The sequence below is a fragment of the Saccopteryx bilineata genome, chromosome 4 (genome assembly GCF_036850765.1).
Source record: "Saccopteryx bilineata isolate mSacBil1 chromosome 4, mSacBil1_pri_phased_curated, whole genome shotgun sequence".
Taxonomy (NCBI): domain Eukaryota; kingdom Metazoa; phylum Chordata; class Mammalia; order Chiroptera; family Emballonuridae; genus Saccopteryx; species Saccopteryx bilineata.
The window spans coordinates 50,545,330-50,563,097 of NC_089493.1; the positions used below are offsets into that span (position 1 = coordinate 50,545,330).

Below are 17,768 nucleotides of genomic sequence, written 5' to 3' on the forward strand. Positions count from 1 at the left end.
GAGATTCCCCACTGTCTCTCTAGAGTGACCTTAGGATAGAGGAAGGTGGGGTATGGTCTGAGGGTCCTCTTATAATATTGATATTATCAATATCAATGATTAATTATATCACAGAGAGATACAAAATTAGACATGCATCCCCATGAAAGAACACAACACCTTCAATGTAGTTTTCAAAAAAGGTCAAATTTAAATCTAAGAGGTCTCTCTAGATCTAATTAAGAATATACAGAAAATACATGGGACAGCAAAAGAAAATATAAACTACATGATGGGTATGTAATTAGCAAAATTTAGACTGTAAGAAACTACAGGGCATATGATTCAATTTCTTCAACAATTACATTGCAAAGTAAAGGGAAAATAGAAATGAAAGAAGAACTACAAGTTAAAAGAGAATTAACAGACATATCAACAAATTACATGTACGAATCTTATTTGAATCCCAACTCAATCAAACTGGAAGAGAGAGAAAATCAGGAAAAGTTGAACATGGACCAGATATTTTATAATATTGGAGTGATTATCTTTTTAGGTACAAAATTCACATTGTTGTGTTTTTAAGTACTTATATTTTAGTTCTACATGTTGAAATACTTACTGATAATATTACATGCCGTCTGGAATTTCTGTCTAAATAATCCAAGCCTGAAAAGTTGGGGTGGGGAGGGGAAAAAGAATATAGGTAGAGCTATCAATAAAACAAGATTAATTATGGGTTAATAATAGTTGAAGCTGGTTAAAGATATACAGAGATTTATTATACCTTTCTTTCTACTTGTGTATATATTGAAATTTTTCCATAATAAAATGTATTTTTAATCAATTTTGAAAACAATTGATTCTGAGCAATTATTCATACTCAAATCTAAAATCTACAAGCAACAAATGCTTCAATGCTTTTAAGAAGACATTTCCATTAGATTATAGTCTGTTAAGCATTCAATTTTTAATCGTTTAACTTTTCTAATAGCAGTAAATAGGATACCCAGGTTACTATTAGATGAATTACATTGTCAAAGGTCAGGAAAAGGAGAAACTTACTGCTAGTTGATTTCTAAAAAAAAACCCAAAATACTCATTATCCCTTTATACTGTGACTCAGGCAACACTAAAACACTTGTTCATGACTGCCATTCAACAGACACTCTGTTTTCTACCTTGCTTTTTCTCCTTCTTCTTGTACCCTTTGTCTCCACATTGTTCTGTTGTTGAATCCATCCTCTCCCCCACCCACTTCAACCTCCTACTTTTGTCCCCCTAAAATATCTGTATGTTTCATATTGGCCTTCTCAGTTCTGCTAATCAGAACTGTTCCTGCAAGTGAACTCAGTCTTTATAAAAATGTTTGCAGGCAAGGTAGTAAAAGATAGTCAAGCCTCAGTTATCCTTACAGATGGCCCTGCGCACTGTGAAAACCTGCTTTAATTTTTTAGGAGGTTCTAGAAGGATGAACAATGCCTGACCTGTGGTGGCACAGTGGATAAAGCGTCGACCTGGAAATGCTGAGGTCGCCGGTTCGAAACCCTGGGCTTGCCTGGTCAAGGCACATATGGGAGTTGATGCTTCCAGCTCCTCCCCCTTTCTCTCTCTCTGTCTCTCCTCTCTGTCTCTCCCTCTCCTCTCTAAAAATGAATAAAAAAAAAAAAAAAAAATTAGAAGGATGAACAAACTTCAAATTCTTACAAAGACCAGACTACTCTGCTAGAAGTTGTGTTATTAAACTTTGAATACTTATAGTCCACACCGGTATATTTTATAACATCTTTTCTATTTTTACCAGTTAGTGATCCAACCAAACATATCAAAGTCTCAGAACATTGCTGAAGTGAGAATTCAGCCTTGAAAACCCACAATGCTGTTTTCCAGTGCCTCTAGTCAGCAGGATGGCTACTCGCTAAGCAGGCTTGATTAGTAGGAATCATAGATATGGAAGTTATAGCTGAGCTTGAGGCGGTCTGCATTTCTCTTCTTGAAATAGAACAGGGAGAATTAGTCACATGACAGATAATAGGAAAGTAAACAAAATGGTAAAACAACTAAGAACAAAGTGGCATGAAATCTTAAGGGGAAATTAGAAAACAGTGAATGAAAAGACCACAACTCCTCTGACTTAGCAATCACCATGTGCCAGATACTATACTAAGGGCTTTGAATGTGCTTTTATAAAGAGGAAAAAGAGGATACTTAGAAAGGACAAGTAATTTGCCTAAGATTATATTCAACTTGTAAGTGGTAAGAATGGGATTCAAATACATGTTGTCTTGCTTCAAAGCAGGTACACAATAATAACCACACAATTTGTCATAAAAGATGACACAGGATGCCAACAAAGTAGTAAGTGTATCATGATAAAATTGGGAAGAATACAACCCCTTAAAATATATGTAAATATTAAAATATAATGAATAAATTTTTTAAAATATACAAAAATTTGTTCTACTGACAACTGGACCAGACCAAAGTGCATCCTTTCATATATGAAGGTATATTTGGAAATAGTAACTGATGTAAATTTAGTATGTTTTCTTACCCCAAGTATGGGTAGGAACTGATAGTGAATGACTTACAAAAAAATAAATTCACTTTACACAGGGCAAATTAATTAGTTTTGAGTTTATTAGGAAAATAATAAAATCATTATTTTAAAATGAGCAATAAAATATAAAATTTCAATCAACAAGTAACACATTCAGAAAATGTATTTCCTTCTCATAGAATGGCCAGTTAAAGAAGGAACAAGAGGGTATGGAGTAACAAATGCCAATAAGCATGAAAACTTGCTTAAAATTCAGTTTGCAAGAGAAACACAAGTTAAAAACAATTTTTATTTTGTCAGTCAAGAAGGCAAAATTTTTTTAAACAATAAAATCTAGAATTCCTTACTTTATGATCTTGAGATTCTTCACTAGTCTCTCTCTAGCACATTGATCTTTATAGAATTTAGGATAATTTTAACTACATATATTTGTTTAATGATTGTTAACTGCTGCATATTGTCAGCTGCTGGAGAGCTGTAACAATGTCTGCCTTGTTCCTTGAATCCCCTGCCTAACCAGTGTCTAGAGCCCTGGGAAACAAGCAAAAACCACTTGTTAAATGAAAGATTGAATGTATGAGCCACAAGCTGGCAAGTGTGTAAATTAATTGGCCTCCAGTCATTTATCTTAAGGAACAGGTTTAAAAAACCGTATGAAAGAATGCTGAAGAGGAAAACAAAATTCCATGTTATGTTTAAAATAAATCTGCTGGTCTAAAGACTGTTTTTGTTTGTGTTTTTTGGGGGGGTATTAATCGTTTAATAATTTTTTTTATTTAAAAAAACTTTACTTTCAAACTGTCAAAATAGAACATATTTCATGTATATAGGGGCACAATTAGATCTACAAAACTAAAACTAGTTTTTTAGAAAGTTTGTAATTAGATTTTACTAGTCAACTTAACTAGAGTTCTTTTCTTGCTGATCTTATACATAACAGGCTTGAGATCAGAATTCTTATTACAAATTTTGTGAAAATTACCTGGTTATGTTTTGTTTTTGTTTTTTTAATTTTAATGGGGTGACATTAATCAGTCAGGGTACATAGGTTCAGAGAAAATATCTCCAGGTTATTTTGACATTTGATTATGTTGCATACCCATCACCCAAAGTTAAATAGTCTTCCGTCACTTTTTATCTGGTTTTCTTTGGGGCCCTCCTCTCCCCCCACCCACTTCCTTCCCCTCCCCACCCAGGTAACCACCACACTCTTGTTTATGTCCCTGAGTCTCATTTTTATGTCCCACCTGTGTATAGAATCATATAGTTATTAGTTTTTTCTGATTTACTTTGCTCAGTATAATGTTACCAAGGTCCATCCATGTTGTTGTAAATGATCTGATGTCATCATTTCTTATGGCTGAGTAGTATTCCATAGTATATATATGTTTCCTATTGCCATATTATATATTGCTTTCTGATAGTTTTGTATCTTGTTTGGTTCTTTTTTATTTTTCTATCATTTGTTTTTGTTTGGTTGTAATCCATACTTCTTTTCTCTGTTACTTCTTTTTTCAAGCCATGTACTTCTGTGTTGGTTTTTTCAGGGGTGGTAACCATTAAGTAATGGAAAGCACACATATCATGTTCATTGTAGTACATTATTTCATGAGTGCTTCTGCACTCCATCCTCCTTTGCTACTGTTAATCTTTGTCCTCTCCCCTTTTTTGTTCGTTTGTCACAGATAAATCTTGTTTTTATTGTGATCTTGATGGAGCTTTTACTTGTATTTTTGTTTTGTTCTTTGTGTCTGGTCAGAAAACCCCCTTTAGTATTTCCTGAAGTGGGGGTTTTCTGATGATAAATTCCCTCATCTTTTCTGTATCTGTGATGTTTTTATTTATCCTTCGTATTTGAAGGATAGCTTTGATGGGTGTAGTATTCTTGGCTGGAAGTTTCTCTCTTTTAGAACTTTAAATATTGGGATCCACTCTTTCTATAATAGCTTGTAGAGTTTCTGCTGAGAGATCTGTTGATAATCTAATGGGCTTTCCTTTAGATGTTGTATTTTCCCTGGCTGCCTTGAGAATTTTTTCTTTGTCATTGGTTTGTGCCAATTTCATTATGATGTGCCTTGGAGTAGGGTTGTTAGGGTTAAGATAACTCAGAGTGCCCTGGCCGGTTGGCTCAGCGGTAGAGCATTGGCCTAGCGTGCGGAGGACCCGGGTTCAATTCCTGGCCAGGGCACACAGGAGAAGTGCCCATTTGCTTCTCCACCCCTCCGCCGTGCTTTCCTCTCTGTCTCTCTCTTCCCCTCCCGCAGCCAAGGCTCCATTGGAGCAAAGATGGCCCGGGCGCTGGGGATGGCTCTGTGGCCTCTGCCTCAGACGCTAGAGTGGCTCTGGTCGCAACATGGCGACGCCCAGGATGGGCAGAGCATCGACCCCTGGTGGGCAGAGCGTCGCCCCCTGGTGGGCGTGCCGGGTGGATCCCGGTCGGGTGCATGCGGGAGTCTGTCTGACTGTCTCTCCCTGTTTCCAGCTTCAGAAAAATGAAAAAAAAAAAAAAAAAAGATAACTCGGAGTTCTGTTTGCTTCTTGAATTCGAGGTTTTAGTTCTTTCCACGGGCTTGGGAAGTTCTCATCTATTATTTGAATATGTTCTCCATTCCATTTTCTCTCTCTTCTTCTGATATACCCATTCTTATGTTGCTCTTTCTGATGGAGTCAGACAGTTCTTGTAGGGCTATCTCAATTTTTTTAATTTGTGAGTCTCTCCTCTCTCTGTAGTACCTCTACTTGCCTATCTTCTATGTCACTAATTCTCTCTTCTATCTGGCCTGTTCTATTGGCTAAGCTTGTTACCTCATTTTTCAGTTCATGTATTGAGTTTTTCATCTCTGTTTGATTCGTTTTCATAGTTTCAATTTCCTTGGTGAAGTATTCTTTCTGTTCATTGAATTGTTTTTTAAGCTCCCTAACTTGCCTTTCTGTGCTTTCTTGTATATCCCTAAGTATTCTTAAGACTTCAATTTTAAATTCTCTGTCATTTAACTCCAAGGTTTCTAAGCTATTGAATATTTTTTTCTATAGATTTTTCCTCATCTGAGCTACATCTCTGTCTTTTGTATCCATGATACTCGATTTCTTTTTTTTTAATGGTATTTGAGAGTGGTATTGTTGATAACACTAATAAGAGTTGATAAAAAAAATTTTTTTTAGAAAATACATTGAAATACTTAAAATTCTATTGTGCTAAGTGGAACAAAAATACGTAGAATGGAGGGCCTAGGTTGGGGGGGGGTGGTGACAAAGGTAAAAAATGAGTCAAGAACCCACAAAATGCCACAAGGAAAATTTTGGATCAAGAATAAAATAATTTGTTTGTAAATGATGGTCGAGTGAGAGAAATAGTGTAAGAAAAGAAAAAAAAATACAGTGAAAAATGAAAATTCTATTGTATTAAGTGGCACAAAAACTATAGAATGGAGAGCCAGAGTTAGGGGAAATGCTAAAGAGATAAAGAGCAAAGTAAAAAGCACACAAAATGCCACAAAGAAAAAAATCTGAATCTAGAATAAAATAATTTGTTTGTGGGTGAGATTTGAATGAGAGAAAAAGTGAAAGAGAAAAGATAACACCTATGGGTAATAACATTCAAAATGAAAAGAAAATAATAAAATGGAAAGAGGATAAAATGACCAAGGTGGAAGGGGAAAAAAAAAGGATAAAAAATATAAGAAAAAAAATGGAAAAAGTTATAGACTGGGTTTAGAGAAGTTATCTTCCTTTTTCTTCTCTTTTTTGCCAGTGGCGCTGTACCCCAGGTTCTGCCCCTGTGGCACTCTTAGGCAGAGATTTGCTGTTGTATTGCTATGGTGATGACATAAACTAGGCCTCAGTCCATTAGTAGGTGGGGCTTGTTAGCGTTTGCAGGCTCCGGCAATGGGAGAGTCTGTTTTCCCGGAGCCTCTCCCCAAATCTCTTCTTCCTGAACCAGCAGACTGGGACCCAGCTGTGAAGTTGCCCCAGCCACTGCCTGGAAAGCAAGAGGCTCTAAGAGCTGCCAAATACCCCCTTTATCCCCTCTGGGTAAGGCTTTGCCATCCAGAGCCACCAGTGTAATCAGGCAAGGCTGGGAGCCGATTGCCTTTTAGGTGTCTTTCTATGAGCCTCCGGGCATGTGTAGTGTGCCTCAGTCTGCTCTCCAGAGGCTGTCTGCAAGCCACCTGCGCGCCCTTCTCCCACACCACTTCTGCAGTTCTCTTCCCCAGGAGTGTGCTTTGTTAGCCTGTATGGCTGTCAGAGGTGCTGGCCCAAACAGGTCCAGGTGTAGGGAAGCCAGGATTATTCAGAAACTGGTCACAGCCCACACAGAGGGTCACTACTGACAGTCTCTGATCCAGCCCCTCCGTCCGGGAATGCGGACACCCATGCCTGAAGCGCCAGGTGCATCCACTCGCACACTGCCTGTGCTCACTTACCAGGATACCGGGAAGAAACAAGGAAACTGCTCGCCCACCTCTGCCGGGGTCTGCCACTGGCATTAGCTCCACGTGGGCTGAGCCACGGGCACACTCTCAGCTTGAACATCTCTGCCCTAACCCAGCTTTTTCCACGCCCCCAGCCCTCGCTTTCTCTCAGTTCCAAGTGAAAGCAGCCCTTCCTCAGGTCAGTGAGGAAAGCAGAATACTTCGTTCTCTGTCTTATTTCCTTCAGAGTGGATTCTATATTCAGCCACCTTTTCGCCCAATCATACCTTTGTTTGATGTATGTGTATTTCAGATGCTCCTGAGATTATTTTTCTGTCTCTAGTTGTTGAATTTGTTGAAGTTTCAGGTAGAGGTATAGGGAGCACTCCTCACTGCGCCATTTCTCTGATGTCACTGTTTAATAATTATTAAGGTAAAAATCTGGGAAATACAAGTTATTTTAGGCAAAGAAGGAAGTTTTTATAATAATTAAAGATATAGCTTTAACTGTATTTTTCAAAATTTCTAAGTCAGAAGTTTATCTAAAAGAACATCATAAACATTGTAGTTAAGGAATTCCAATTTTCAGGAAGCCCCCGCATGTCTTCTAACTGGCCCTTGCTAAATGGCCTACTTTAAATCACATAAGTTACTGAATTTGTTTAAGTTCTATTAATTTTATTTTATTGGATTTTATCAATCTCTAAAGTAACATTGCATTAACATAATTTTAAGTAAATTACCATCTTAAGCAATGTTAATATACCTTCAAATTTACCTAATACATATTTAAAGTAGGCAGTTCAATGGTTTTTAATTCACAGTTTTACAACTAAGTCATCACAATCTAAGTTTAAAACTGTTTCAGCACCCCACAATAAATCCATTCCCAACTGCCCCTATTCCCCAGCCTAGGCAACCACTAATGTACTTTCTTTCTCTATGGATTTGCCTATTCTACACATTACATATAAATGAAATCACACAAAATGTGTTCTTTTGTTATTGACTTCTTTCACTTAACATGGTTTTAAGGTTATCTGTATTGTAGCATGTAACAGTATTTCATTCCTTTTTGTTTCCTGTGATGTCAGTTGTTACTTCTCTTTCATTTCTGATTTTATTTGAGTTCTTTCTTTTTCTTGAGTCTGGTTAAAGGTTTATTGATTTCTCTCTTTTTCTTTATGATTCTGGTTAAAGCTTATTAATAGGAAGGGTTACTATTGTCTACCTTTTCAAAGAGTCAGCTCTTGGTTTCATTGATCTTTCATATATTTTTTTACAGTATTTCATTTATATCTGCTCTCACCTTCCTTCTACACACTTTGAGATTTGTTTGTTCTTTTTCTTGTTCCTTTAAGTGTAAGGTTAGATTGTTCATTTGATATTTTTCTTGTTTCTTGAGGTAATCCTGTATTGCTATGAATTTCCCTCTTAGGACTGCTTTCACTGTGTCCCATAGGTTTTGGATTGTTGTGTTTTTATTTTCATTTTATCAAGGTATCTTTTGATTTCTTTAACGTCACTGTTAACCCATTCATTTGTCAGTAACATGTTATTTAGCCTCCATGTGTTTGTGTGTTTTTCAGTGTTTTTTCCTATTGATTTCTAGTTTCATACCATTGTGGTCAGAGAAGATGCTTGATATGATTTCAATCTTCTTAATGAGATTTCTTTTGTCATCTAATATATGAGATTATCCTAAAAAATGTTCCATGTGCACTTGAAAAGAATATATATTCTACTGCTTTGGGTAAAATGCTCTAAAAATACCAAGTAAATCTATCTGGTCTAAGACTGCTGTTTCCTTTTCGATTTTCTGGCTGGCTGGAAGATCTATCCATTGGTGTCAATGGGGTGTTAAAATCCTCTATTATGACTGTAGTTCTATTTCTCCTTTTATGTTTATCAATATTTGCTTTATATATTTAGGTGCTACTATGTTAGGTGCACAGATGTTTAAAAGGGTTATATATCCTCTTGTTGGATTAATGCCTTTATCATTACAATGTCATTTTTTGTCTTCTGTTATAGCCTTTGTTTTAAAGCTTATTTTGTCTAAGTATTGCCATCCCAGCATTTTTTTTTTGTTATTTCTGTTTGCATGAAATATCTTTTTCCATTCTTTAACTTTGTGTGTGTCTTTTATCTCAAGTGGGTCTTTTATAGACAGCATATATATGGGTCTTGTTTTCTTATCCATTTAGCTACCTTCTCTTGATTGGAGCATTTAATCCATTTATAGTTAAAGTGATTATTGATAGGTAATATTTATTGCTATTTTATTATCTACATCAATGTACCTCTTTTTTCCCCCTTTTTTTTTTCAGAGAGAGAGGGATAGACAGGGACAGACAGACAGGAACAGAGAGAGATAAGAAGCATCAATCATTAGTTTTTCATTGTGCGTTGCAACACCTTAGTTGTTCATTGATTGCTTTCTCATATGTGCCTTGACCACGGGCCTTCAGCAGACCAAGTAACCCCTTGCTGGAGTCAGCAACCTTGGGTTCAAGCTGGTGGGCTTTTTGCTCAAACCAGATGAGCCCACACTCAAGCTGGGACCTCGGGGTCTCGAACCTGGGTCCTCTGCATCCCAGTCCAACACTCTATCCACTGCGCCACCGCCTGGTCAGGCTTTCCTTTCTTTTTAAAGAAGTCCGTTTAACATTTCATATTATATTGATTTGTTGGTGATGAACTCCTTTTTCTTTTTCTGGTCTGGGAAGCTCTTTGTTTCTCCTTTAATTTTAACCAATAGCCTTGCTGGGTTGAGTAGTGTTGGTTGTAGGTCTGTACTTTTCACCACTTTGAATACTTTATGCCAATCTCTTCTGGCCTGTGAAGTCTCAGCTCCCTTGAAGGGAACTAACTGTTTTTTCTCTTGCTGGTTTTAAGATTCTGTCTTTAACTTTTTGAATTTTAATTATGATGTGTCTTGGTGTGGACCTCCTTGGGTTCATCTTGTTTGGGACTTTCTCTGCTTTCTGGACTTGTGTTCCTCTTTCCTTCACCAGGTTAAGAAAATTTTCAAATGTTATTTCTTCAAATAGGTTCTCAATCCCTTGCTCTCTTTTCCTTCAGGTACCCTAATAATGTGGATGTTGTTACACTTGATATTGTTCCAGAGGTCCTTTAAACTAAATTCATTTTCTTTCTGCTCTGATTGGGTGTTTTCTGCTATCTTGTCTTCCAAATTGCTAATTCAGTCCCCTGCTTCATCTAATCCAGGGGTAGTCAACCTTTTTATACCTACTGCCCACTTTTGTATCTCTGTTAATAGTAAAATTTTCTAACCACCCACTGGTTCCACAGTAATGATAATTTATAAAGTAGGGAAGTAACCTTACTTTATAAAATTTATAAAGCAGAGTTACAGCAAGTTAAAGCATATGATAATTACTTACCAAGTACTTTATGTCGGATTTTCGCTAAGTTTGGCAGAATAAATCTTTATAAAATAACTTACTAAAGTTAAATCTATCCTTTTATTTATACTTTGGTTGCTCTGCTATTGCCCATCCATAAAAGCTGGAATGCCTACTAATGGGCGGCAGGGACCAGGTTGACTACCACGGATCTAATCTGTTGATTCCTACAAGTGTATTCTTCATTTCAGATACTGTATTCTTCATTTCTGACTGGTTCCTTTTATGATTTCTATGCCCCTTTTTTAAATGCTTACAATGTCTTTATTGAAGTTTTCAATGAGTTTATCCTTTCTTCCTTAAGTTTCTTGAGCATCCTCATAATCATTATTTTGAACTCTGAAACTGGTAGAGTGCTTGCCTCCATTTCAATTAGTTCTTTCTCTTGTGATTTTTCCTATTTCATTTTGGAGATGATTCTTTGTCTCCCCATTTTGAATGGCTCTGTATTTGTTTCTGTGTATTATGTAGAGCTGCTATGTCTCCCAGACTTGGTAGGATGGCCTTGTGTAGTAGATGTCCCGTAGGGCCCAGTTTCACAGCCTCCTGACCGCTTGAACTGGGCACTCCAGGTGTGCCCCTGTGTGGGCTGTGTGCACCCTCCTGCTGTAGCTGCACATCAATGAGAGGGATTTACCCCCAGGTCAACAGTTTCAAGGACTGGCTGCAGCTACAGCAGAGGAGCTGCTGTGCAGAAGCCAACAGGACTCACTTTGTTGGCACTCTCCTGCCTGACAAATCTACCCTTAACTGTGTCCCTCGTGGAGGTAATTGGGTGGTGCTCTGTCTGGCATGGTCTGAAGTTGTCCACCCAGTGTGCTGGCTCTGGGGATGCCCAAGGGCCAGTCCTAACCCTAATACTACTTGGGCATGAGCTACAAAGCATTCTGCAGGTGACTGTTACTTGTACTCTTCTTGGAGGTTCTTGTTGAGGCCAAGCCGAAACGAGGCTAGGTGTCACTAGTGCCTGGCCTGGGGCACTTAGAAAGAAGTACAGTGCATGACAAGGCCAGATGCTGCTTTTTTGAGGTATGTAGACCTTCCAGGGATTTTAGGAAAGTTGGCAGCATCAGCCAAGACAGACCCTTTGTATGGAAAAAAACACTGGCAGGAGGTAGAGTCTTAGGGAATCACCAGGGCATGAGGAACAGTGTTAGCCAGGTTGATGCAGACTCAGATGTAGTTCCTGCCTGAGCCTGCAGGGGTGGGGGGGCTCAGTGAAGGAACAACGGCCTCTGCCAGTACCTCTGAGAGAAAGCTGCCCTTCCAGCTCCCACATTAAAGCCAAATAGTGCAGTTTCTCTCTGTATGACCCTGGCACCTTTTGAGCTGGTGCCCCAGTGCTGGAGCCCAGAGCAAGTGAGTCCAAGTGAGTCTATGTATCAGCTCTTTAAGATCAATGCCTTGGACTCCAGAAGCCCTCCATCTCACTCAGCTACAATCTTGCTGGTTTTCACAGCCAAAAGTCATGGGGATTTATTCTCCCAGCCCTGGCACCCTGTGCTGGGGAGCCCAGTATGCGGCTGGGACCTCTCGCTCCTCAGGGGATACATTCACAACTGACATATTTCTCCCAATTTTTAATTGTCACAAGTGGGTATGGGACCAGACATTTCTGTGTCTCAGCCCCTCCTACCACTCTCAATGTACCTTCTGTACATCCATAGTTATAGGACTTCTGCTCAGCTAGATTTCAGGTCATTTTGAATGAGGTTGTTCTGTAATTTAGTTGTAATTTTGATGTCGTCATGGGACGTTGAGAGTAGTACCACAATTACCTACTCCTTAACTGGAAGCCTCACAGTCTTCTTATTTTATACCTTTGGGCCCACAAATATTTATTGACTTCAAACTATATAAGGCAAATCATATAATTTATTTTAATAGTAGTTAATAGTACTTAAATATATAGCAATTATGTTAACAATACTTTAAAATTTATACATTTTTTAAAAAGCAAAAATAATTCTCATTTTAAAAAAGCAAGTTATACATTGCAAACATTAAAAAGGAATGATTTTTGAAATTAGAAACTATAACAAACAATGAAAACGACAGATGCAAGTAAATTAATTGAATATATATAAACTTACATATATAGTACAGAGGCATTTATCAAGCACCACTAGGATGTGTGTACATGTAAAAGAATGCAGGCTGCTCTACACCCAAGTGTCAATCATGTCACACTAAGTTTAGATTCAACACGTACTAGCTAAAGGTGGGTTGGGCCTATTCGAAAGGAATCAGCAGTTACAAGACAACTGAGATTGTCAAAATATGTAATTAGGCCCTGGCCGGTTGGCTCAGCGGTAGAGCGTCGGCCTGGCGTGCAGGGGACCCGGGTTCGATTCCCGGCCAGGGCACATAGGAGAAGCGCCCATTTGCTTCTCCACCCCTCTCCCCTCCTTTCTCTCTGTCTCTCTCTTCCCCTCCCACAGCCAAGGCTCCATTGGATCAAAGATGGCCCGGGCGCTGGGGATGGCTCCTTGGCCTCTGCCCCAGGCGCTAGAGTGGCTCTGGTCGCGGCAGAGCGAGGCCCTGGAGGGGCAGAGCATCGCCCCCTGGTGGGCAGAGTGTCGCCCCTGGTGGGTGTGCCGGGTGGATCCCGGTCGGGCGCATGCAGGAGTCTGTCTGACTGTCTCTCCCCGTTTCCAGCTTCAGAAAAATACACACACACACACACACACACACAAATATGTAATTACTTAACACCAAGGATTTTTGTATAAAATAACCTAAAATCTCTTAGATTCTAGAAAAAAAATTGTTAAAGTTGCATTTTTCATTATAAAAACTCATATGCCTTTTCTTTGGCATGAGAAGCCTTTATTTTTTTCTATGATTTTCTCACACACAAAAATGGTTGGAATAGTGTCCGTATAAAATAAAGAATAAATAACCTATTTAAATTAAATACAATAAGTCTGGTTTCTTTTTGTATACTTATTTCAAAAAAAAATTGAAATTACTTAGAGAAAGAGAATGAGAGACACAGAGACAGATGAATTAGCCATGTTACATTGCCTACATATTCCTCCATCTACTTCTATGGAAAAGAGGTAAATTACATTTTATAATATATCTTGTATGGCCTATGACCTGTACATATTTTCCTTATGTCCTTTTCCTTAAGTGAGAAGCAGGTAGGCAGAGAGACAAACTCCCATATGCGCCAAACCAGAATCCACCTGGTAAGCCCCCAGTGGGGAGGTGCTCTGCCCAGCTGGAGCTGTTGCTCCATTGCTTCCCAACTGACCTATCATATTTAGCACATGAGGCGAGGCCATGTAGCAAGCCTTGGCTCCGGGGGCCAACTTGCTCCAACCGAGCCATGACTGTGGGAGGAGAAGAAAGAGACAGAGAGAGAGAAGGGAGTGGGTGTGTGTGTAAAGAAGCAGATGGTTGCTTCTTCTGTGTGTGCTGACGGGGAATTGAACCAGGACATCCACATGACCGGCTGATGCTCTACCACTGAGCCAATACTCCAGGCCCCTTATGTCTCATATATTTTTTCAACACAATATCATTCCTTTTTGAGACATATCCTTTCATTCCCCACAAGACTTTAAAAAGTTTAGGAAAGAGGGTTCAAAGAAAAAGAACAAGCCATGAAATTATTAAGTTTGGTAGAAGGCCCCTTGGAGTTAAGTGACTATGCAGGGATTGCTATTCAGCAGTCCCAGAGTATACTGTATGACAGTTAACAATGTCACCTAAACCAAACTCTCCATATATGTTAGTCAGTTGTGATCTACTGATCTACAACTACAAAAATGCAATAACTAGTATCAGTAATAATGACCACCAGACATCAAGAAAAGATAGTATCATCGTCAGTATGTTCCATTCTTTTGCAGTAAAGAACATTAAAATTTTTTTCTTTTTCTGTTTAAAACAACAAACTATAATAAATGCTAGTATTTAATGGGCTAACTTAAGTTATCTAAGACACTTTATCCAAAGCTTTTGCCTCTACTATTCCTGATTTAGGTCGTGTTATATTTTCATTTTTAAAATATAATTAAAAAAATTTTTTTTAATTTATTTGTTTTTTTAGAGAGGAGGGAGAGAGAGAGAAGAGGAGGAGCAGGAAGTATCAACTCCCATATGTGCCTTAACCAGACAAGTGCAGGGTTTCGAACCAGAGACCTCAGTGTTCCAGGTCGATGATTTATCCATCGCATTGCCACAGGTCAGGCAAAATATAATTTTTAACTAAAACCTTTTAACAATTCTGAAATAACTCATGCACTTTAGTACTTTACACCTACCTATTAAATTTTATTTATTTGGTTAAATCAAACCCTAACATTACAAAATGCTATAATGAACTACAGTTAGACTAGATGAACAAGCCACAAGTCATATCTGAATTATCAGGTATCAGACGCTGAACTTAACTATTTAAATCCTCAAGGTGCTAATATTGTAGTCTTAGCGTCCCTGAATTTGACCTTATTACTTTTCAGTATTAAGGAGGGATAGGTTGTAAGTTACAATTGGACTTAACAAAGGTTTTTAAGCTGTGTTTCCAAGGATATCCTGTGGGGGTGCACAGTGGGTCATGAGTATCCTGGACCTCTGTGGCCCACAATCCATGTGTTCTCCATGTTTACCACAGGGGTTAAACTTTTTCTATAAAGGGCCAGACATTAAATATAAAGTCTAGCGGAAAGTTCTGTCCATTTCTATCACAAGTTTCGACACGTAAGCACGTTTATTTGGTGCATGTATGCCTCTCTATTTTTATCACTTAATGTATACATACTGACGTAGCAAATTAACCAAAACAAAGTTGATTCACGTTAGTCTTATGTGTGAAGCGATAGTATACCCATGGCTACTGATAAAGTTCATTTCTGCCACTGTAATTTTTATGAATTTCAACAAGGAAGAAATGCTACAGAAGCATGTATGTCGCATCCACCATATTCTCCGGACTTAGCACCCTCCGACTATCACTTGTTTTAGTCCTTACAAAATTTTTTGAAGGGCAAAAAATTCAAAAATGAAGAAGATATCAAACAAGCACTGGTTCAATTTTTCGCATCAAAAGATAAAACATTTTTAAAAAATGGGATATACAAATTGCCCTCACGCTGGCAAGAAATCATTAATAATAGCAATTATACTATTTAATAAAGTTTATTGACAGTAAGAAATATTTGTATTTTGTTTTATTCCAAAAATGGACAGAACTTTCCACTAGACCTTATATTTTAGGTTTCGCATGCCATACTGTCACTGTGGCAGCTATTTAACTCTGCTGTTGTAACAAAGGAGAGCAGCATGGGCAATACATAAAGGAATGAGTGTGGCTGTGTTCCTATAAAACTTCCTTTATGAACAATGAAGTTGGAATTTCATACTTTTTCACATGTCACTAAAGATCACACTTAAAAATATAAGAACCATTCTTGGCCAGCCAGCCCTACAAAAACAGGCCACGTGGACCCGCGGGCTGTAGCTTGCCCTCCGCGTCTTTATCACACGTGCAGTGACTCTCTCTCCCGAGGACAAGGGCTGGGGTATCATCAAGGACCATCTCCAGCGGGGTAACAGGTTTCACCCGCAAGCCCCACATGGGTCAAGCCTGGGACTCACTGCCTGGATCACCGTGTCGCCAGGTCAGCCCTGCAGCGGGCAGGAGGTCGCCAGAAGAGGGACACACCCCGGCATCGGAGGCCAGGACCCTGGACAGTTGGGAGGAGTACAGAACCAGGACAAAGAAGAGCCAGAACTTCGGCGGGCCCGGGATCAGGCCGGGTCACTCACTCGGATGCGCCAGCACAAACGAACTCCATAGCAACAGCGCAACTAAGACTAAGGACTTCATGGGAATCGGCCGCAGCACTCCGCCATGCGACGGGAATGTCCTGAGGCCAGCAGGCCGGGTACTTCAGGACCAGAAAGGGAGGGCGGCGGCTGCCGACAGTCCCACCTCAGGGCCCTGGGCACCCCGCAACGGTTGTCCCGAGTGCGCAAGTGCAGACAGGAGTGGGGGAGGGGAGCGCGAGCGGCCGAGGCCCGCCCCTCCTCTGCACGCGCGGGGGGCGGGGTGCCCGCAGCCCGCCCCGCCCTGGTGCGCATGCTCTATCTGCCTTAGAAACTTAGCGCCCAGCGCGGGCCAGCAAAGGCCCGACGCCCAGCGAGTGCCGAGTTTTGGAGGAGTGCTGGTGGCCGTGCTCCGCCCCTCCAGAAAAGCTGATATGTAATAGGGCAAAGCACATCGCTGAGCAGAAGGGACTGTCTGAGGGAAGAGACAACCTGGCCATTACAACAGCCTGCAAGTGTTATAATGAAGTACTAGGCACTGCGCGGCGCACTCTGTGAGCCCCTCTCCAGAAGAGTTGGGAGGAGGTGGCCTAGTTAGAAGAAAGCTTGGAGCTCACCCCAAAACTGAAAATAGTTCATTCCGATTGAGCGGGGTAGGGGATAGTTGTTGGAAGTGAGGGAGGAGAGTTAGGCAAAGGCATGAAAGCCACTTTAGGGGCTGGGGTTTCGTTTTACTTTTTCAAAAAATTACATTCCCGTTTTTATTTTAAAAGAAAACCCTATAGCTATGGAAAATAGGTCGGTGATTCTCAGGGGTTAAGGATGGGAGAAGGCCTGACTATAAGAAAGAGCACGAAGGATTTTTTGGGGGGTGATGGATAGTTGGGGTGGCCACAAAATCTAACTAAACATGTCTTAAAATTCATAGAGTTGTGCATCACACAGAATCTATTTTACTATGTACTAATTGTCTAAAATTCACATACACCTCTAATTACTGCCTCAGGAAGCAAGGGGCTTGGGTTTTATTCTGAAGCACGGGGGACATACTGCAGATGACCTGGGGACTGTGTAATTAGATTTGCATTCCAGAAAGCTCACTCTTGCAGCATAGAATGGGTTGGAGGGAAGCCTGGCTCAAGGCAGGGCGTCAAATTAAGAGAGTGTTCCAATACCACAGGCACGGATTCACAGGGGTCTGGGCTTGTGGTGGCAGCGGGCACAGACATGTCTAATAGACATCTAGAGCTACAATCCAGAAGACTTGGAAGTTAAATGTGAGGAATGAGGGAGAATATGGTGTCAGTTCTGGCTTAGTTACCTTTTCATGTGGAGTGAAATGGGGGTGGAGGAGGATAAGTTTAGTTTCAACATTGTTTTATTAAGATGGTCTGTGACCTACTGGGGTGGCCTATACAGTAGCAGTTGGATATAGGACCCTGGAGAGAGCTGAGACGGAGGTTTAGGAGGCACCGGCAGCTAGAAGTGGGGATGTATGAGATTACCTGAGCAGCGTTTTTAGTGTGAGAAGGTCCTTGGACCTAAAATAGAGCCCTGCGTAGGCCAGAGAGCGGAGCATGGCCCTGCAAAGGAGACTGAAAAATGGAAGTG

General features: G+C 39.9%; 1 long non-coding RNA gene across 1 annotated transcript; it reads right to left on the minus strand.

The window, feature by feature from the left end:
- Window positions 1-301: 301 nt before the first annotated feature.
- Window positions 302-16,342, minus strand: LOC136335121 (uncharacterized). The gene is made up of 2 exons (XR_010731271.1): window positions 16,158-16,342; window positions 302-1,625 (listed from the first exon to the last, which is right to left on the minus strand). It is a non-coding gene; the product is annotated as an uncharacterized lncRNA (long non-coding RNA).
- Window positions 16,343-17,768: the final 1,426 nt, after the last annotated feature.